Source organism: Dermacentor variabilis, chromosome 6 (assembly GCF_050947875.1).
Source record: "Dermacentor variabilis isolate Ectoservices chromosome 6, ASM5094787v1, whole genome shotgun sequence".
Lineage (NCBI taxonomy): Eukaryota > Metazoa > Arthropoda > Arachnida > Ixodida > Ixodidae > Dermacentor > Dermacentor variabilis.
This window is the reverse complement of record NC_134573.1, coordinates 15886759-15910017: the sequence shown is the minus strand read 5'-3', so window position 1 is coordinate 15910017 and position 23259 is coordinate 15886759. Positions and strand designations below refer to the sequence as shown.

Below are 23259 nucleotides of genomic sequence, written 5' to 3'. Positions count from 1 at the left end.
AACAAAAAATGTTTTTTTGCACAGTAGCTGTTTTCCTAATTTTTAATCAACTTCCTAGTAACAGATGATAGTAGAATGTTCATAGAAAAAAATTGCTTCTAATACCGGACGCTAAGAGGAAATATGGTCTCACCAATTCAAGATGAGGGCACGTATTCTCGAAAACACGACAGCTAGTGCCATAGGAAGCGTGTATATGAGCGGTGATCATGAATTTGTGCTCAGTAGGTGTCAAAGAAGCCCGTAGGCCATGCACCATAGCACTAGATGGAGCTGCACGTACGGCGCGCTGATCGGCTCGTGTTCGCCAACTAAAGCGGGAGACACACGGTCCGATTCGGTGTCCGATCTGGCGTCCGACGCGCCGAAACTGCAGCCCGAATCGAGGTGTTTTGCCGTGCCGAAGCGCCGGATCGGACGTCCGGCGTGCGACAAACCGGGCAGATTTTCATCGTCCGACGTGTCCGACAACTGCACCGTCGTCTGGTCGCAGCCAATGGCAGCGCGGCTGGCATGTGACGTTCTCTGACGTTCCCTCCACGGAGGCGATGCTGGCTGGCCGGTTTCTCGCAGTTATTCTTTTTCCTTGCCTGCTGCAGTTTGTTTCTGACATGAAATAGTTACCAGTTCAGTAAAATTATCTCGAACGTGTGCCTGTTATGCAAACCAGCGCCTTGTACACTAGCACTAAGCTACTGGTGAGATAGGGAGCCGCAACGCGAGGGCATTTCGCGAGCAGACATCACACACCGACCATCTGAGCGAGGCCGCTCGCTTCGCTTGCACGTTTGCACTGCGCAACGACTGCGTCAAGTTAACCAATTGTATTTAATTACGGCCGACCTAAGTGTACAGTGTTAATTGTTTTGGCAAAAATAAGCACTCTTCGACGAGCTCGGGCTGGATCGCAAGCGCCGTCGGCTGCAACGTCCGCCTAGCTATGCCTACCGGCCCTATCGCTGGCTTTAGCGGAGCCGTCAGTAAACAACGCGCCGTCATGAAGTGTTCTGTCACTCACAGGGGCATAATTTTATCGACAGCGTTCTCGTAAAGCGAAGCAGTGTTGAGCAGAGTTGTTTATATTGCGTTTCTCGACGTGGATATGAACTCAAGCTGGGGAGCTGGATGTGGGCGGAGCTTACGCGCCGCTCATGCCGTAGCATGCAGCGCCGCACGTCGGATCGGACACCGAATCGTACCGCGTGTGTCTGTATAGCTCGCTCATGGTTCGGCTGAAGTCCCCGTATATTCTTTATAAATAAGGAAGCCTACCTAGGCACTGTAAACCCAACGATTGGGGCCTAATGCCTCTCCGCCTCCCACTACGGCTTCCTTTGAGTGACAAAGTGTGATCTCGAAGGCCGTGCTTTTGCAACCTGCATGCACCTGAGCAATTGCGAATCTTGAAGGCAACATCCGCTTAGTTTTTATTATATATACATTTCCTTAAAATTCGTATCACAAAGTACAAAGTAGACACTTTTGGACCAAACAAATATATTAAAGGACTCTATCAAATGTTATTAGGAAAAAAAAACACGCAATTTTTTCATTTAAGATACATATTTCTAAAAAACCGCAGAGTGGCGCTACTGCAGTATCTGTTTGGTCGACACACCACGTTGGTTGTAGTGAATGCTCCTTGCAGTAAGGTGGTATTTGAGTTATATTTTAGAAGTGCCTAGACAAAACGTGCTCCTTGTCGTGTGCAATAACCATCCCAAACCCTCCGGACTCGTGTAACGCCATTAGTTCGCCGTGTGTTTCGAGCGATCCACCAGTGTCGTCAGTGAGTGCCCTAGTACAGCGCCCGTCCGAGCTGCCTTTGTTCTGCCGAGCTGCCTGCCCGCGCTCTCGTGAAAAGTCTGGTACTGGGGCTTCGAATTGTAGTGTTTGGAAGACTGTTGAAGGTTGTGCTTTTGTGGAGCTGGAGTTCATCGGAAGTTCTACAGTGCTTGCGCCAGAGAAACGTCGGTGCCTCTGTACCTGTTAGACGAAGGAGCGTTTGCCAAGTCTTGAAAGGTAAGCAAGTTTGGCGCTTGCGCGCATTCTTGAAGCTTATGATTTACGTAATGAGCGTTGTGTAACTAGCTAGAGCAAAGCGCTTTCCTATCGTATGTTAGCCATGTTGCTGTGCACATTTAGCAAGCAATTTCACGAAAGCTTCCTCTGATGTTACAGCGTGCTTGCATTCTGCTACCCGCCTTGATTGCTATGTCTGAATGGGCACACAATTATGAAAACACATTGAAAGTTGGTGTTCGTTCGGTAGTTTCCTGGCAAGAAGTTATTCGCTATATAGGCATTCCCGCAAGTACAGTACATGTGTAATGTATGCGTCGATGTATCATGGGCTTCGCGCGTTGACACACGATTGCTATGTTTGACGCTTAAGCAGATAGAAGCTTGTATGAAGATTTTTGTGTGTATATAGTTCGGTTCGGAGGTCCGCGTCGCGAGAACCTGTGTGTATTGTTTATGTTCTTGAGTGTCTACGCGTATTTGTCTTCTATGTTACAGAGCGGATATAGGCCGATATTACAATAACGAGGTGCATTTTTAATCTAGACATTTCAATCAGACGCCGGCCTTTAAGAAAGACAGACCAACCAAATCTTAATAACGAGATGTCAGCTCTTGCAATCGTAGGTTACGGCAGTGCGTAATAATTTAAAGACTGCGATTTTGTAGCGATACTTACCCCTCGATTCTATATCACTCTTCTCGCCCACCGCTAACGGCCTGCAGCTGCAGTACGTAGCACGGGCCGGGGCGTCGGTCAGCCCACTAACGAATAGCGAAAAGGAATACCATCGCTACAAAATCGCGGTCTTTAAATTATTACGCAAATTTTGTGCACAATGAGATGTTATAAACACACCTTGCATGTACATGAAAAAAAGGTTTACAACAGAGATGACATATATGCATGGTCACATATATGTGTCAATAAAATACTCGAGCGTCTTTCTGCCTACAGAAAAAGAAGTTATGTCTCCTCGAGGGCATGGCGGCTTGTACTAATGAACCTCTAAGGGAAGGTTTTCTCTAATACCTATTTTTGATATCTAAATGCTTATGTGGCATGTACAAACTGCTTGCATCAATTTCTCATTGGGATGAGCTGTCTAAAATGTAATTTTCAGTAATAATTGCAATAATTAACTCATTTCACCTGTCTTCTAATGACTAAAGTTCTATGCTTCTACCTTGACAAACCTTTTGTGAAATTAGTTTGATGAGGCCCAATATACAGGGCTTTCTAAATTGAAGGTATCAGTACCTATTAAAGACTATGCTAACTATGAAAATGCTGCTTGTGTATGTGGTTTATTCACTCTGTCAGACAAAATCTTTACACCCAAGTGCAGTCAGTAAATTGAAAACTGCATGTCTGCAAGGGGAAGTCAGAATTGTATTTGAAGACAATTGCATCTTGTTTGATAGTTCTCGAGCACTTGTGCGTCACTAATCGAGCACAGCTTGGCCCAATACTCGATGAGGCTTGAAGCTTTCAATGTCTGCTAATCACTAAAACAGCACCAGATCTCACTCTGTGTCAAGGGGTGGCACACATTTGCTTAGTTCTAGGCAGATGCATGTCTTTCTTTCGCATTGAAGTTCCCAATACTTTCTAGTCTTACGTAAAAGTACACAGCTCAGTACAATGCATGTATGGTATACGTAAGGCTGCTTTGTTCTTTAAACCGAATCAACGAGAAGCAGCGACTTTCGTTTTTGCAAACCTTACCCTACTTCCTAACCATTCCTTGATCAAACGTGTATAAAATGAATCTGTGGTTGTTGTATTCTTTCACAGGTAAACATCGGTGACGGTGTATACGTTGAAAAGGGCATGCTGAAGAGGCTGTGCCTGGATGCTAACAACTCGGGCTTTCACTTCGCGGAGGACCTCCTTAAAGCTCCTTTTTCAATAGAAGACGTTGAAGGGAGGTCTTTTTTTGGGCGGCTGTCAAATGCCTTCCACAGAAGGATCCGTTGGATTCCAAGACGGTCAACACCATAGTAGGTATGTGTGTCACAAAGAAGCATCTTAATATTCTTTGTGCAGTTTTCAACAAAACTCCTTTCATGGCAATTTCAGTGCTATCTTAGGGTATACTCCTTTCTTTCCTGCTAAAATAGCTATTAACCTGATTATAATAGCATATTATAATGCAAGCTTTGTCACCATAACTAGAAAATTGTCATTACTGTTGGCATATGTATTTTTGTGGTAGAGGCCCTGGTCATATGAATGCACTGATAATATAATATCCTGTCTTGTGGAAAGCTAACATGTTTAGTAACAAGCTCACTTTGACAATGTCTGTCTGCACAGCAAAGGCATTTTCTAATCTTGCAGTAGAACGTCCGTAATGCCTGTTCAACTGCTTACATGTTGCTTGTATCATTTCGTGGTTCTTAAGTGCAACACAAAAGTCAACTCTTCTATGTACCTGTGCCCAAGCAAAGCTGCAGCACAGTTATGACTGGCACCTTGCCTTTCCTAAGATAATTCACACATGAAACTTCCATGTACTGGTCACAATACGAATATCGAAGTTCATTAAACTGAACTTGATTTACAGCTTTTGTTTGTAGATGACAATTGGTATGATAGAGTTTATGTGTCGTGCATCTGTTGGTGTTACGCACATCCATCACGCTCCCAGCTTTAATGCACTAATTCAGTCATTTCATGCATTTTTAGGACTTTGCACAAAACAAGTGGAGATGTTTAGAGCTCACAGGGTTGAAAGCTTGTCTCTTGTGCACTTCCTTTTTAAGAAACAGATGCATGGTGTGTTGCAATGTCACTGTAGCAAAACTAATATATTGCCTTTTTTCTTCTCTTTTCTAGACTACACAACGCAACATTTCAGCCTACTTCCAGGGCAGCTGGAGAACTCGTCCTCCTTACTAGCCTGGGGATATTAAATGGATGTGTTCAAGCACAAATGGAAACCTGTCTTCTTCTGTTGCATGCCACACCGAGCCACTTGGCAATCACTATTCGCCACAGACAGATAGTTGACAGGATGTTACTAGCAAGTCGTTAGGATATATAAAGGTGGTCAATAAATAGTCGCAGCACAGTTTTTAGGAAGCAAATAAAAATTTTATTCAGAGATAATCAAAGCTTATTTTTGCAATACATAATTGCAAAAGTAGTTACCTCTGAATAAAATTTTTATGTACTTCCTAAAAACTATGAAGCGACTATTTATTAACCACCTTTATACATCCTAACGACTTCCTAGTAACATCCTGTCAACTATCTGTGGCGAATAGTCGACAGGATGTTACTAGCAAGTTGTTAGGATGTATAAAGGTGGTCAATAAATAGTCGCTTCACAGTTGACATTTTCTAACGACATAAGATAATAAGCAGTCGGTAAGAATTCTATCGACATTTTATATCTATACTTTCAATTCAATATCGGTGGCCAATAGTCGGTAGGAGGTTACTAGGAAGTTGTTACGGTGTCTAAAGACGGTTTATAGAATGTCGATAGGTTCTAGTAACATTTGTCTAAAGACGGTTTATAAAATGTTACTAAAAATTTTTGTAAGGGAACATCACAGCTCCTATCGCAGCAGAACGGTACTGACGCTGTTACGATCGTTGCGTATGTTTCACGGCTCCTAAACCGTAGCTTAGAAATAGAAGATAATACTGCAATAAGGTCACATTAGTGAATTGAACATTCAGAAGTACACAATTGATCTCCGAGGCTGTTTGTAGGCTCAAATATGCGCGCACACATCTCGCTGCGTGTTCCGTCCACCTCAACGCCAGCAGAAGCTCCGGCCATGACGCCTTACCAGCATGTCTCACAGAACCCTTTGCCACGTAGAAGACGCACGTCATACTAAACAGACCGCACGACCGCGAGAACAAACGCCAGAACCTACCGCGAAGCGTATACCTGCCATGCAAAACACCGCTTCCACCCAAGCCACTATGGCGCTGCTCATAGGCGGCGCCACTTCGTTCACAATATGGCGGCGCCTACGAAAAGATGGTGCACACTGTAAAATAATTTACACCCTAAAAGGTGAAAAATGGTGTAAATGTGTCTATAAGTCACACCCTTAGGGTGCTATCTATATAACGGACACCCTAAGGGTGTGAGTTATAGACACATTTACACCCCTTTTCACTTTTTAGGGTATAAATTATTTTACAGTGTATACGTCCACACCTTCAACACAGTCTGTCTTCGCTGTCATCACGGGCCCGCAGAAGTGCCGCAGCAAATCTTACCAGCGCAAGAAATAGGAAGCTTGCAACACTGTTTCTGCAACACAGAGTTCTCGAGATGGTGGTCTCCTCTGAAATTATGTTACTGTTGCAGAACATGAGGTTCAAGCTGCAAGAGCCGCCGGTCTGTGCTTTTGTATTTTTGTTCCCCATATTTTAGTTCTAAGGCCTCTGTCCTGAGACTGCTAACCAGTATTGTTCCCGTTTTATCATCTCCACACACAACATATGTACAATAAATCGATGCAGTACCGATTACTCGAGTGTTCCCGAGTATTACAATAAGTGTCATTACTCATAACTTCTTTCCTCACATCAGCTACTTTGCAAAAGCAACACGAGGTTGAAATACATTTCGTTGAGGCTCCTCAGCCATATACACATCCATGCACTTGGCCAGGAAGTATTTATTTTCAGCATCAATGTTCCCGCTGGTGTGGAAAAGATACTTCATGGTCTTTTTGACTAGTCTGTGCGTAAAAGTACCCCACAACCACACAGTCCGATGACTTTCTTTAGCATGAGGTGAAATTGAAACTTGTGCTGTTTAGCACTGATGAAAACAAACACAATCATAAAGATCAAACAAGACTTATTAGAACATGCCTAAATATAGGAAACAAAAACAAAACAGAAACCGTGTACTAAACATGAATTCACCGCAACGTCAAAATGGCTGCATCTAGAAGTGCACTCCATTATACTCTTTGTGCTTGGTACTCTTTGGATTGGCAAAAAACAGCGTCTAAATTATGACCAGCATACAACAAAAGTATACCTTTATCAGTTTGTGAAATTGAGACACACATTACAAGGCCTGAATTGGGGCTTTTCAGTCATCCGTAAATGACGAATACTGCACAATACAAGGAATACATAAAGGTACATTGATGTGCATGTATATTAATGTTTTCATGTTCCGCTGCACTACAATGCAGCAGACATAGCCAAGGATAGAGAAATCCATGCAGAAATCCACAATTTATACAGCAGTTAGGATGGATAGTTGGATAGCATGATCTGAAGTGAAGGTGCCAAAACGACGGTGGACGAAGAAGGAGCACAGTACACACAGGCGCCCTGTGTGTTTGTTCTTTCTTCGTCCACCATCGTTTTAGCGCCTTCACTTCAGATTATGGAGCAGAATATTTAAAATGTTTGTGAATGCCTTAATTGTAAAAAAAGTTAAGGGCTATGGCGTCACGATGTTTTCTATATTTTCCTCGGGCTTTTTATTAATATAGATGTAACGAAGACGTAAAATTCGGCACTCTACTTCGTTACATCGAAATAACGTATTCTTCTGTACGTACTGTTGCAAATGGGTCGCAAGCCCCAAGGGCAGCGTTGGCCTGGCGGCCTGGGGCACAGCTGGAAGCATCCGAAGGTCCTGGCAAAGGTTGAGTCGATTGCTAATAGAACAACTTGTTTATTATAGCATCGCAAAGGAGCGGTCGGCCAGGTCGACCGAAGTGGAGAGACGGGAGAGCACATTACTCGACGGAAGAATTCCAAGCCTCTCTCTTGGCGTCCGGGGGCAGCTGCTTTTATACTCTCGGAGTCGAGGGCAAGAAGGAACGGCTCGGGATGAGGCGCACGTGACGGCGGGGCCCGGACACGTTGAGACGAGAAGTGACACATCCGCCGGGCCGGCGCCGATCAGACCTCCTCGCTTCACAGTTGGGGAGCTCCTCTCCCCGGCTGCCGCGCTTTGACAACCGTGGGCACCAACATGCACAAACACACACACGCACACACGAAGACACGTGGCATTGAAACATGCCTGGACGCGCTTGGCGGGAAGTGTTGCGGCAGTGCTGAACGGGCCAAAATGTCCGCCGCTTTGAACGAAGCCCCGGCGTCCGTTGCATCGGCGCCGGCTATACCGCGCGTCGTAGGCGAAACGTAACAGACCGCCCCACCGGGAGAAGGAGATCCCGATGGTCAGGGGACGGCATCCGCTGGCCGGAGGGATGTCGCTCGATGATGCTCATAACCGAAGTCGGTCGTCCCTCGGCGTTTCTTGAGCGCAACGCACAGAGAAGGCCTCGTTCTCACGTTCAGGTTCATACAGGACACTGCAAAGTGACTTCGGGAGAGTTGCCATTTTTGTTATCGTTCCCAGCAACCGTTAGAACTACGCCGAAACTCAACCCCTCAGTCAGCAAGCACGAAACAACCCTCACTAAGCCATGCCAGGCTCTTTCCCCTTTTATACTACTGCCTAGTTCCTTACAGTAGTCTAGCAGCACTCAGAACGCGTCCCCAAATTGGAAAATTGCACTAGAAAGCACGTCATGACTTTGAAACACTAAACAAAAGCAATATGTTAAAGATCCTGCCTCAGCAAGAAAAACATCAGTAACAAATAACTTTGAGGCTGATTCCTACGTTAGGGGCCTCGACTTAAGCCATCGGCGTTACCGTTGAGACTTCCCTTTTTGTAACGCAGCTCAAAGGAATATTGTTGCAAAGCGAGGCTCCAGCGCAGGAGGCGGCCATTTATGGAAGAGATGGTCTGCAGCCATTGGAGAGGGCAGTGATCCGTCTCGAAGCATGCGAAGCGGAGACCGCAGCGAGCGACCGTACACCAGCTCAGCTGGCGAAAACCCCGTAGCCGCATGCGGCGCGGTCCTTAATGCAAGCATCACCCCAGGCAGACACAGCTCCCAGTCAGTTTGTTGTTCACACCACAATGCTCCCAACACGCGCTTCATGACGGAGTGGAGCTCCTCAACGGAATTCGACTGTGGGTGGTACACTGAGCTGTGTAACAGCTTTACCCCGCACCTTTCGAGAAAGGCTGTCGTCAAAGCGCTAGTAAACACTGTGCCCTGATCTGACTGGATTTCCGCAGGAAAACCAACTCGCGCAAATATGGACAGTAGTGCATTGACTATCTCAACTGAGCTGAGTTCTTTAAGTGGCACTGCTTCAGGGAACTTTGTCGCTGGGCAGATCACAGTCAAAATGTGTCTGTACCCCGTGGTTGTTACCGGCAAAGGTCCCACTGTATCAATAACGAGCCGTCTAAAAGGCTGCGTAATGATAGGTACCAACTTCAACGGCGCCCTCGATTTGTCCCCTGGTTTGCCCACCCGCTGACAGGTGTCACATGTCCTCACAAAGTGTTCTGCGTCACGAAAACACACTGGCCAATAGTACTCTTGCAAGAGACGGTCCTAGGTGTCCGGACCACGAACCCCCATGCGACAAGCGCAACAGATCCTGACGGTAGCACTGAGGCACGATCAGCTGATCGAACTCCACTCCCCTGCGGTCTAGATACTTCCGGTACAGGACCCCACCTCTTTCCACAAAACGAGCATTTTTCTTGGCGATACCTTCCTTGACATTGCAGCGCATGTTTTCTAGGCTGCCATCCTTTTTTTGCTCGGCTATCAAAGCCGACCGGCTGACTTTTAGCAACCTATTAAGTCCATCTGACATAGGCGCGATGGGCAAATCTGCAGATAGCTCTTCTAACTTTCCCGTGTCGGGCATTTCCTCTCCAGTATCTGGTGCCTTCAACGCTACAGGCTCAATTTTATTCAGTTCGGACGTGCTCTGAATATCAGCTTGCTGCGCCTCCGACCCTTTCTCATTGTTCGACAACGTCGGCCCCGCAACTACCGCCTTTGCAGCGAGCTTCCGAACCCTCGATCTGGTTAAGGACTGAACGCTAGCCTCACCAAACAAAAGCCCCTTCTCGCGCAGGAGGTGATCGGACCTGTTCGAAAATAGGTAAGGGGGGGGGGCAGCATAGATGACACTGCGGCCTCCGTCTCAAGTGGTCCGAAAGGTCCTTCAATAAGCACTTTTGCTCCGGGCAGACACACGCTATGAGCTTCCACGGCTTGCTTGATCCATGCGCACTCGCCCGTGAACATATCGGGTTCTACATAAGAGGGGTGAACTACATCCATTGTAGCTGCGGAATCACGAAGCACTCGGCACTCTTTCCCGTTCACGAGGAGGTCTCGCATGTAAGGCTCGAGGAGCTTCATGTTCTCGTCAGTGCTGCATAATGACAAAAACACGACTTTTGTTTTTGTTTCTGGACACTGCGCCGAAAAGTGACCCTGCTTCTGGCACGTATAACACACGCGCGCTTGCCTCATCTCGAACCGCTTTCTGCGTTCGGCTTCGGCTGCCGCCGTCTCCTTACGTTCGGTCGGACTGCTTTCACTCGCATCCGCACTACGTGTGTCCCCCCTTGCTCTCATGGGTGTGAACTTCGGCCTCTCAAACTTGGAGCCAAATTCACCCTTTTGACCGTCCTTAGCTCCGCGAGCCCGACGCGTCACAAACTCCTCGGCTAGCTCGGCGGCTTTAGCCACCGTACTAACGTCTGGCCTATCCAAGACCCAGTACCGCACGTTCTCAGGTAACCGACTATAAAACTGTTCCAGCCCGAAGCACTGTAGAACTTTCTCGTGGTCACCAAACGCTTTCTCTTCTTTGAGCCACTCCTGCATGTTTGACATAAGCCTGTAGGCAAACTCTGTATATGACTCACTTCTGCCTTTCTCATTTTCCCGAAACTTCCGACGGAACGCCTCCGCTGACAGCCTGTACTTCTTTAGCAGACTCGATTTCACTTTATCGAAATCCTCTGCCTCCTCTCTCTTCAAGCGAGCGACTACGTCGGCAGCCTCGCCGGGTAACAAAGTGAGCAAGCGCTGTGGCCACGTTTCCCGAGAGAACCCCTGCTTCTCGCACGTTCGCTCAAAGTTAACTAGGAACAAACCAATGTCCTCTCCAAGCTTAAACGGCCGTATCAGGTCAGTCATTTTGAACGATACTCGTTCTGCTGCACCGTGTGCCTGACTTCCATTACGAGCGCGTTCCATCTCTACCTCGAGACGCTTCATTTCCAAAGCGTATTGACGGTCGCGCTCCTGTTTCTCTTTCTCTTTTTGCTCTTTATGTTCGCGCTCCCTCTCCTCAATGGTCTCAACGCATTCCGACAGCTCGTCATCCTCAGCTTCTAACTCAAGAATAGCCCTTAGCAGTTCTGGTTTTCTGAGTTTGTCTGAGACATCCAGACCCAACTCTCTTGGAAGCTCCAGCAATTTCGGTTTGCGCAACGACTTCCAATCCACGGCTGCTCTGAATGCTGCTTTCTCTACTGCCTACTATTGTCTTGCCGCAAACTAACCCGGCAGCAACGACAACCACAATTACCAGCTCTGTTTCTGACACTAACAAAAGCCTGGCAAAACTCAGAAGAAGAAAGTCCCGCACTCACCAAACCTCGCAGCCAAGAATTCAGCGCAGTCGTTCCGCTGCAGGCAACCAGTCATCACACAGGGCTCGTTGCACTGCTCCCGGATGGTCGTTGTGCTGCTCAGCATACAGTCGACCGCATATCTTCGCTGCTGGCCTCCGTTGTCGCGATCTCACCGCTGTCAAACAGTTGTTGCATCTGGGTCGCAAGCCCCAAGGGTAGCGTTGGCCTGGCGGCCTGGGGCACAGCTGGAAGCATCCGAAGGTCCTGGCAAAGGATGAGTCGACTGCTAACAGAACAATTTGTTTATTCTAGCATCGCAAAAGAGCGGCCGGTCAGGTCGACCGAAGTGGAGAGACGGGAGGGCACGTTACTCGACGGAAGAATTCGAAGCCTCTCTCTTGGCATCCGGGGGCAGCTGCTTTTATTGGCCTCGAGCTCCACCACTGGAAAAGCTGGCGCCACCGTCGGCGTGACGTGCTAGGAGGGATCACGTGGACATAGCGGCCGCGTCGGCTGCTTCGGGAGCGCCGAAGCGAGCTGAAAACGAGTTTGAATTCCCTCGTACGCTGCGGTCCTCATTTAGTGACGAAATTATCCCGCTTCGAGTGTCTCCTTTACAACGCTTGAAAGCACTACAATAGGTAGTGGCTGCCTTTGAAGGCGCGCAACATGGTAGGCTACTGCTCGGTGCTGCAGGGCCGGACGCACGTAACGGAGGCCGGTGTCAGCCTTATTCACACTTAGCTGCAGGACAAGAAGCTGCGTGAAGCTTGGCTCGCGAAACATAAAACCGGCAAACAGTCATCGGCTACAACTCGGGTATGCAGCAAGCACAGACGCGAGGAAGATTTCTGCAACGGCGCCCGGTCTGCGATGTTCTGAAAACGCGCACTGAGACGCTCGCCCGAGTCTGCTGCACGACTAATGTTATGACGGTTTGGTCTATCAACTTGTCGATGCTATAGATACTGGTAAGTTCAGTGGAGTGGAAAGGCAGCGGTAAGAAGCACATTTAAAACAAGCATGGCATATGGTCATGTTTGTGTTATCAATTAATGCACTGGATTACAAAAAAGGAGCAGCGGGAAATCGCGCGCTGAGAACACCAATAAACATACAGTGCGACGCAACTCGAAAAATAATATTGAAAAGTCAAATAATTTAGAAGAAAAAAAAGATTGAGTCGTCGCGACGGCACATCATAGTCCCTGTAGGCGTCGAAGTCTCTACAATGAAGTTATTTTTGAACAGCTCTAATAGCTCCCGCGCAACAATGGTTGTTTGTATACTGTCAAATGCTCATATTCTGCGGCCTAAAGCTCATGGCACGGTGCAAGAACGCGCGCGCGGAGAAAGCGAAACAGTTCGCCGACAAGCATGCAGACGCGCAGTCGGTCGCTGCGAATCTGCGCGATCGCTGCATTGAGGCTTCTTTCTATTACGCTCCATTTAGTTATACAAACACTATAAGAACATATTTCACATAGTTTGCTCTCAGCGTTTACCTACCTTTCACGCAAGAAGCCGGTTCGGGAGACTCCATCGCTGCGACCGCGCGCAGTGGCGTTCATTGTACGTATTCGGTAAAGAGATAGCGTCTGTCAACGATTGTGTGATTTCAGTTTGCCCTAGATTATTATTTAGACAGTAAACAACTTCTCTCGTTTCGAAAGTACTTACAGAAATGTCCGGGAGAGCTCGCGCGTGGTGTTTTCAGTGAGCGCGGACAGCAAAACCTATGAGGAGCGCGCCGCGTGATCCCTCATACTAGGCCAGCGAGGCGCTACCGATAGATGGCGACTTCGTAACTCCTCTCCGCCAATACTCTCGGAGTCGAGGGCAAGAAGGAACGGCTCGGGATGAGGCGCACGTGACGGCGAGGCCCGGACACGTTGAGACGAGAAGTGACGCATCCGCCGGGCCGGCGGCGGTCAGACCTCCTCGCTTCACAGTTGGGGAGCTCCTCTCCCCGGCTGCCGCGCTTTGACAAGCTTGGGCACCAACATGCACACACACACACACGCACACACGAAGACACGTAGCATTGAAACTTGCCTGGACGCGCTTGGCGGGAAGCGTTGCGGCAGCGCTGAACGGGCCAAAATGTCCGCCGCTTTGAACGAAGCCCCGGCGTCCGTTGCATCGGCGCCGGCTATACCGCCCGTCGTAGGCGAAACGTAACAGTACCTGATGCGCACCAAAATTTCGGTAAGTACTAGATTGTAAGTACTAGACAATAAGCTATAGGTCCTTTGCTTTATCAGCCGTATAAACTGCCGTAAAACTCGGTGCTCTTCCACCCTGTGAAGAAGGATGACCAGCGAAGCTGTGCATGTGGGTGCCCGCTTCACCGTCGCGGCGGGTCGGCCCGGTATTACACTATCTTCGGGATCGGGCAACGTTAACGCCTGCTTCACCTCCACCGCAGGTCGGTCCGGCATTTCACAACTTCGGGATCGACCCACGTATGGGGAGCGCTTAACGCCTGCTTCACCTCCGCCGCGGGTCGGCTTGGCATTGCACTATTTTCGGGATTTTGTGTCTGTACACGGATACGATACTGGGGGAACCAGCCCTTAACTGCTTCGCTGTAAATTTGCTTACTAGTAAACAATCGGGGCGCCACGTGCATAGAGAAACACAAGATGACCCCAAGCATTTGACGTCACAGCGCTAGCATGATGAGAATGCCAGCTGCTGGAAATATACTAGAGGGGACGCGCACGTTAATGCGCACTTGACCACGTGATGTGGGAAGAGTCCGGGTATCCATCCACAACTTCCTTGCCTTGTCCTCGCACGCTTTCATACCCACCTGACGTGACGGTGCAAAATAGTTTTATTGCAATTCGTGTATTTTGCCTAGTTCAGGCATTTTGAGCCTATCTGTACGTCTGCCTAGCCTCTAACACCGACCCAGTAGCACACGTTCTCTACCAGGTTGGGCCTTATATTGTCATTGCTCCGTCGTCACTCTTGCCACGCTTCCAACCCGATTATGTGGCCCAAGTTGTTTCTTGGGCCACTAGATATGCGCGTATGGCCGCGATACCGTTGCGCTGCCAGGACTCTCGTCGTGCCGCCGCCATACTGCACAATAGAAAAGCTTCAATGTTCTTCCTGGGCATTCAATTCAATAACCACTCTATCCTTACAAACCTTCCTGAATATGGAAGCAAGTTTGTTAATTCATGCTGACAGTATAAAGAACCACATATTTCGGCAGGAAACGTTTATTTTCAGCATTGATGCCCTCGATGGTATAAAAACGGCACTGGCCTGCTCCTTGTCCAAGACTGTACTTGCTGTACACAAAAAAAATTAAATTATGGGGTTTTACGTGCCAAACCCAGTTTCTGATTATGAGGCACGCCGTAGTGGAGGACTCCGGAAATTTTGACCACCTGGGGTTTTGAACACCGTAGCCACTGAGCAACCACGGCGGGTTGCTGCACACAGCGCTGGATGATGGCTTCCAGGGTCATACGATCAAATTAAAGCAAGAGGTGCTTCAGCTTTGAACAGAGATAAGATTGAGACATTAACATGTAAAAGACATGCCGACAGAAAAGGTAATACTCGAGCAAATTCACTAAAGAGGTTCACTTTCCAGAGCAACTGTATGGTTACCATAAAATTATAACGAAGTCACACTGCTCATTCAGGTGTAGATTTAGTAATTGCTGGCCACGAGGATTTGCATGCTAGATCTTGCATTTACGCCTTGTAGAGCTATAGTGTGCCTTGAACCATGCAGTATTTAAATGAACTGACAAAGAACGTCGAAACTCCAGCCTAGCTGGTTCTGCATAAGAGATAATACACTGACTATAGTGCATGGGTTTAGTTTTTGTCACCGATCTTGTGCACAAATTAACTCCTAGCCTACATAAAATAGTTCCTTGTTTGAAGCTTCATCTGGTCCTTGATTATGCTGCATGCTCATGGCTAAGGGAGTTAGGCTGGTTCCTGTTGATGTTGTATGGTACATCTAAGCCATATCCATTGCAGATGTCATTGCATATTGACACGTGTACTTCTTTATCTTTACTGGACGACCACGTTTCACCACTTAACAATGTTATCGCACAGCGCAGGACGTGCCTGCATATATCGGAAGTTCCTGGAATGTTATCCATGCTTCCATCCACTGTCACCGAACCTTGTGTAATCTGATTGCGTGTATGCGCGACGTGAATAGTGTAGAAGTTTGTGGAAGACACACGGGTCCCAGCGATTACTGTGGAACATTCGACGATTGATGTATAAAAGCCCGATGCGCTCGATGCGCTGATCAGATCTTCGACGATCACAGACTGTGTTCGCCGCTGTCGGATTGTCGATCAATGTCGGATTGCAAAACAGAAACGTACTGTTGGTTATTAATTACACGATAAAGCATACAATCATCAGCAGCCTTTAATGCTAGAGTTAATACCGAAAGGTAAGTCATTAATATAAATAAAAAATAGTAATGGGTCCAATACCGATCCTTGTGGTATGCCTGAAGTAAGAAAAACAGTAGGAGAGTCAATTATTAACGTGAACGTATTGTAAGTAGTTAGTTAGAAAGTATTGAATCCAGTCTAGGATATAAGGATTTATATTCAGCTTGCTTATTTTTAGGAGGAGGAGTTTGTGCGATACCGTGTCGAAGGCCCCATCTAGAATCTAGAAAGGTGCAATCGGTTATCAGATTTTTGTCAGAAGCTCCAAAAAGTTCGTTAGTAAAAGAGAGTAACTGCGTTTCACAACAGAAGTGCTTCCTGAACCCGTGTTGACAAGGAGAAAACACATTTGATTCAAGGAAACCTATCAAGTTTGAATAAATGATGTGTTCGAGAAGTTTACAGGGTACACTGGTTAAAGATATTGGCCTGCAGTTTAGGGGAGAATGGGTGTTACATGATTTGTTATGTGGAACCACCTTACCCACCTTCCGATCATCTGGGAAAATAGAAGTCTGAAGAGACTGCGAATAGAGTTCAGGTATAACAACACAGTAAACTTTTGTATTTTTTAGGAACTTTGAATTTATGTTGTCAATACTGCAGAGCTCGACAACAGTAAATTTTCTATCAGGCGGCACACCCCAGCTGAATCTACAGAAATCAAATCCATAGGAACAAAAGCAGAGTCAGCTATTGTTGGTATAGAGAAGGTTGTTAAAACAGAAAAGGAAGAAACAAAAACATCGTTTAGCACATTGCAGCAGTCACCATTAGGAACAGCATCGGCATTGCTTTTGAGCAAGTGAATCGTGTTAGATTTGCTGCCAAATTTAGATTCCAAAACTGCCGAGGGTTATCTTTAATAAAAGAAGGCAAGGTACAATTGTGGAACAGGTCTTTTGCCCGCACAATGGCGTTCTTGTACTCGTGATCAGCGCAGCTGTACGCAGCCATCGTTTGAGTTCTATCGCCACTTTCACTCGGGGGAATAACCTTTTCTTTTATTTAACAAGCGCTGCAGATGGGCGTTGAACCAAGGAGCTTTGGAAGAGGAAACAATGCATTTTTAGAAATGTAGCGATCAATCAAGTAGGCAACCTTTTCTTTAAAGAGAGACTAATTTCCTTGAACGGTGGGACTGTAAAAGCTCAGCATAAAGTCAGTGATGAATTCTGAAAGTTCGTTACTTATGGCAGAGGAATTCGCGTTTTTTATAATTTAATAAATTTGATCTGCTTCTTGTGAGGCGTACAGGCTTGAATACTGCAAAGCAATGATTGCTTAGGCCAGGCAAAAAACTAGAGGTGAAACGAGTTCTGGAGTTGTCGTAAGCAGCAAATCTAGTACGTTAGCAGAATGAGATGAGCAACGGGTAGGCTGAAGGACCAGTTGCCTAAAGTTGAAATCCAGACAAACATTCCATCGAGCTTGCCGTGGGGTTTGGCGGGTGAGTAGTCCAATTAACAGCAGGAAAAATACGGTTCCCGAAAAGAAATAAATGGCAGTTGGGAAATTGCACAGTTAGCGCATTTAGAACATCATGTAGTTCGTGACAAAACGTGGTAGTAGACATTGGCGGTCTGTAACATACGCTAAGATAAACCGTCTATGCCCTATATATATACCATGCACTAATAAATTCTAAATTACTGTGAACCATAACATTGTAAACCATGGTACCCCGCACAGCTACTAATACCCCGCCGTCTGGAGGACCAGTATGGTCAGAACGATGAAATTTGTACTCTGATTCGCAATGCAGTATTTCATGGTCTGTGATGGTCGAGGAAAGCCACGTTTCAGTCAGTAGGGCAACATCCGCGGAACATGTGTCGATTATCGATGATAAACCGTCATGTTTGTTACCCAGACTACGTACATTGGAATATAAAAGAGACAGCCGACTGGATGGGTGTGTTTGTGCTAGCTACGTCGATAGTGCTGCGGGCATTTGAGGCCGGGAAGCAGGAAGCATTATCAACGTGAGCGGTGTTGCGCGCCTCGCAAGTGTCAAGTTTGCACACACGGTCAGTAACATGGCAATACACATGTGCAATTTTGTCTATATATAATTTCTTTACGCGTAGCGTGAATGTCTGTCCAGAGTTTCGAGTTGCCCTCGAGAACTCTTCACTAACAGAAACCTTTGTAACTGAAACTTCTGAGAAAAATATGTTTTAGCTTCGGCGATATAAACTTGAGAATAATAGGTTGGCACTTATTTGAAACATAGGAACGGAGCCTGTGGGCGCGTTGTATTGCTTCATCTAATAGGTTAATGTCAAGCTTATGAGACATAATCTACATGACTAATTTTTCACTCTGTGCCCATTTTTCGGAAGCACTGCTGGCAATCCCGTAGAATATCAAATTATCTAGACGAGATCTCTCTACCAACTCGTCAAGTCAGGAATTAAGTGCAGCCGTCTCACTTCTTTCCGCTGTATTAACTATTTGCGGAAGGTCAGCAACACGCTGGCCTACATTCACTGACTCTACCATCGATTCAACTGCGGCTAACCTGGTAGAAAGGTCTATTACTTTCTGCTCTAATAAAGTTTGATTGGTTAGAACTTGGTTTAGCATTCCAAGAAGCTTCGCGTGACGAGAGTCAACTTTAGCAGAAAGGCTGGAAATAGCTGCGCGCACCTCCTCGTCAGGACCCGGATTTAGTTCGACGTCCCTGGAGAACAGCAACCCTAGGACATGAATGGACTACACCGTCACTGTCGCTGAAATCATTGCTGAAATCGACGCTCTCTAATTTGAAAAATCTGTAAAAGCTCCCTCTATCGTCAGGTGACATCATCAGCTTCGCTTTTATGGTGTTAGCGTCACGTGTACTGTGTGTTTAGCACGCATTCTGCATGTTTACATTATGGTACTGTAGGATCTGACGTCATCGACTCATCGCAACGTCACACGAAGGTACCAGTTTCCGTATTTCGTTTATTGGTTATTTAAATTACTGCTGAATTTTTAAGAGAATTGAACCACCCATTCAGTGACAAGAACCCGCCGTGGTTGCTCAGTTGCTATGGTGTTGGGCTGCTGAGCACGAGGTCGCGGGATCGAATCCCGGCCACGGCGGCCGCATTTCGATGGGGGCGAAATGCGAAAACACCCGTGTACTTACATTTAGGTGCACGTTAAAGAACCCCAGGTGGTCGAAATTTCCGGAGTCCTCCACTACGGCGTGCCTCATAATCAGAAAGTGGTTTGGGCACGGAAAAGCCCATAATTTACAGTGACAAGACTGTTAATACAATCTGAAAATGACAATATCCGAATATGGTTCACGCACCTTATGCTCGGAAGGTGCGTGAATGTGCGCTTGCGTGAGCATGAATTGTCAATTAGAAATAAAACGAATGGGCACCTGCCTGTCCACTGCTTGGCGTGCCCGTGCATTCTGATCATGACGGAAGTAAAGATTTTGTGCCGCTGCCGAGATAGTCGAGCCAGAGAGCTACTCGAGGCGTACCATATTAAGAAGCAGGGCCAAGACTGTGTCACTGACACCTCAGTTTATTTACACAACAGTGAGATGAGGTTTATTGACGAGCGTAGGCAGGTCGTGTTTTGCATATACAAGATTTTGCTTTCCTTTATCTTTTCTTTTTCTCTTCTTCTTTTCTTTTTTTCGCGCACGCGCAGTGGTGTATGTCGGGGGTGTACTTATATGTGCTCTTTGTGGGATAAACATTAGTTGCAAGTCTGCGCCCGTCCTTGTCCCATGCTGTCTCTGTGGTCCGTTTGTTAGCGCAGTTAAACAATGTTCGCAAACAAATGGGGTTAGTACAATTGTGGCAAGAGTAGCAGGCTACATCATACAAAGGTTGTGTTTGTCAGAAAAAAAACTGGATAATAAAAGAAGAAAAGAAAAAAAAACAGAGCATTGAATACAAAAGCGGGGTTGTAGTGTGTGGAACATGCAACGCGGAAGTCTTCATAAGGAAGAAAAAAAAACAATGAAACAGCGTTTTAATACAAAAATTGATGGTGGTAGCAGGGGGAACAAGCAATGCTGTAAAATATTAACAGGGACAAAATAAAAATAAAAGAAATATATAAAAAAATAAAATTAGGAACAGTACAGTACAAATATATTTAATAATGTTACATCGCACAATAAAAATACGAGGAGTTCGGTAACGAGTTAGTATAATACGCCTTAGCTTTGCGCTTGAAGGCTTGAAGGCACATGATTTGATGTCGGACGGAATCAAATTTCACAATGATATGCCTGAAAACATGACAGTAGATTTCCCATAGTTAGTTTGAATTTTAGGAAGGAGCAAATTGTGATGTGCATATTACCTGGTGTTATTATTATTAGTGAGGTCAGTACGGGTGAAACTTTGAATACCTAGATCCGTATTTATGAGGCGGAATATTATTGGTAACATCTTATGACTGAATAACATGCGCAAGGGGAGAAGGTTTAGGGAACGAAAGATGAGAGCAGAGTGAGACGTAAAAGGTTGAAATGTCATCAATCGTACCGCTTGCTTTTGCAAAGCTTCTAATTGGTGGAGATGAACGAAGTATGTATTACCTCATGATGAGAGGCAATATGAAAGATGACTGTGAATATACGCGTAATACAAAGACAAGAGAATACTTGGCTCAAAAAATGAGCTCGATTTGATAATGACGTGAATGCCAAAAGAAATTTTTTGAACAAGAGATTGGGCATGGGGGGGGGGGCGGTTGAATTTTACGTGTTTATCTAAGATAATAGCTAGAAATTTGGTTGACACAGATCTTGTGATTACGTGATTGTTAAGTGATACGACTAAGGAATCTACGAATAATGTTTGTGAGGAATGAAATACTTTAAATGTTGTCTTCGATGGATTGATATATAACTTGTTTTTCAGGCACCATGCATGAACATTAGCGAGATTATTGTTTAATTTGTTTACTAGTGTGACGGAATTTTGTCGGATACAAAAATGGTTGTGCCATCAGCATAGAGAAGGCAATGGGCATGCAGTAATATTTGTGGCAAATCATTAATGAACAATAAAAATAATAATGGCCCAAGTATTGATCCCTGATGGATGCCTCTATTACTAAATTTAGGTGAAGAGAAGGAACTATTCACCTGGGACTATTTGTGGCCGGTCTGTTAGGTAGTCACGAATTAACTGCAAAGGCGGGCCAGAAATGCCATAAGATTCTAGTTTGTGTAGGAGGATGAGGTGGTTAATTCTGTCGAACGCTCTAGCGATATCAATAAAAAAAACACCGACTAATAGGCCGTCGTCTATAGCTAATTTAACTTTGTCAGTAAACGTAATAAGTGCAAGTTCAGTTGACAAATTCTCCCTAAAACCAAATTGATACGGAGCAAATAGCTTAAATTTGGATAAGTACATAGTTAAACGCTTGTGTATAAGTTTTTCAATTATCTTGCTAAAGAAAGAAAAAATGCAAATAGGACGGTAGTTATTCAAACACTCACGATTACTTTTTTTAAAATTGGGATTACCTTACCCATTTTGAGGCTTTTGGGAAAGACGCCATCTTTAAATAATTCATTTATTATATCGGCAAGTACCGGTGAAATTTCTTTACGCACGAGCTTAATGTTCGACGGTCGCATGAGATCAAGGCCAGGCCCAGTTGTTTTGAGGGATGTTATGATACTAGTAACTTCTTGTGAAGTTGCAGGGTATAAATAAAATGAATAGGGACTGCCATGTAAACTAGGTAAGTGTGGTTCATGCTGTGGATCAACTATAGCACTGAAATGGTTACTGAAAGCGTTAGTGACGTCGTTAGGGTCGGTTAAATTAACTGAATTGTAGCTGACGCATGATATGTCATTATCAGTGGTATTAGTGTTTAAAAATTCTTTAAGAACTTGCCAGTTTCGTCTGGTGTTGTTTCCATTTTGTCTAATCTTGTTTTCGTAGTAATTACGCTTAGCAAATTTTAGGGTGGCTGCAAGAACATTTGAACATGATTTCAATTGTGAACATAATGTGTTATTAAATGGCTGAGCTTTTAGCTTCTTGCGAAGATTGTCTTTTTTTTCACTATAGACCGCTATAAACTGTTGCTGATCCAAGGCTTTCTTGGTGTGCTAAACCAGAGCGTCACGGTGAAGTTACGCACAAATTAGTGCACTCCGATATCTTCGCTGAAAAAGATGCAAAAGCTTTTTCTGCACATTGCTTCTGAAACATGTCAGTCCAGTCAGCCGCACGAGTTAGGTGAATGAACTTATTTGAATCAAAGAATGACCTGGTATTTTTTCTAGAGAGACTAGATGTTGCAGAGACTACGCTAAAGAATATGGGATAATGGTCTGTTATACCATAGTTTACTACACCGGCCGTGGTATTATCAGTATAGGTAAGCTGGAAAGGATATGATCTATTAGAGTGCTAGAACCGCCTTGTTCACACCGAGTTGGAGTATCAATTAGCGAAGAAAATCCACAGCTAAGAAAAGTGCTAACGTACTGAGAGCATGACTGACAGTTAGGGTCAATTGATATTGACGTTAATGTCATCGTAAATTGTAATGTCCTTGTTCTCGTCAATTAACTTGTTCAGTAACTGGTCGAATTCTCTGCAGAATTCAATACAAGAAGGCGAAGGTGAGCGATAGATGGACGCAATTATAATATCACGATTGGTCAGCAACAGGTTACTGCTTGGCTGAAAGTCACTTTGATCTACTTCTAAGCAAACAGATTCGCAGAGAGAGGTGCACAAAGTGAGGTCATGACGGCGTTTATATGACAGTTTTGAATTTACTAATATGGCCGAACCGCCACTATGGTGTCCTTCGCGATGACAGTATTCAGAAGTATAACTGGAAAGACCGTACAGATTTCCGTCATGTGATGACAACCACGTCTCAGACAGGCAAATAAAAGAGGAAGCCTGGTCCAGAATGGAAAGAAACGTGACAAGATCAACGGGGTGCCTACGAATACTGCGGATGTTAAGATGTACTAAAGATAGCGTGGGCTGATTTTTTTTTCAGCAGATAATTAGTTTGATCAAATGAAAAAACAGACTCAGCCATGATGAATGGCAAAGATGAGTGAGTGCTAAGAAAAGGACATGTGATTACGTGAAGATAGTTAGATCAGTCACACGGGAGATGTGGTGCACACGGCTGCCTTCTGACTTTCTGGTCTTGATAGCGCAGTTGTCGGTTGTCGGTCCACAGAAATTTCCAACCTTTAGATTTCTTAAGTTCTAGCGCCTGCGCAAAAAGTCGCTTATTTTCCGCTGTTAGATGATTGTTGACAAAAATAGATGTCGGTAGCTTATGCGAGAGCC

At 45.5% G+C, this 23259-nt stretch overlaps 1 long non-coding RNA gene across 1 annotated transcript; it reads left to right on the top strand.

Annotated features, from left to right (window-relative positions):
* Positions 1 to 1605: 1605 nt before the first annotated feature.
* LOC142584655 (uncharacterized) lies at positions 1606 to 4962 on the top strand. The gene is made up of 3 exons (XR_012828856.1): positions 1606 to 2022; positions 3821 to 4030; positions 4865 to 4962. It is a non-coding gene; the product is annotated as an uncharacterized LOC142584655 (long non-coding RNA).
* The last annotated feature ends 18297 nt before the right edge of the window (positions 4963 to 23259 follow it).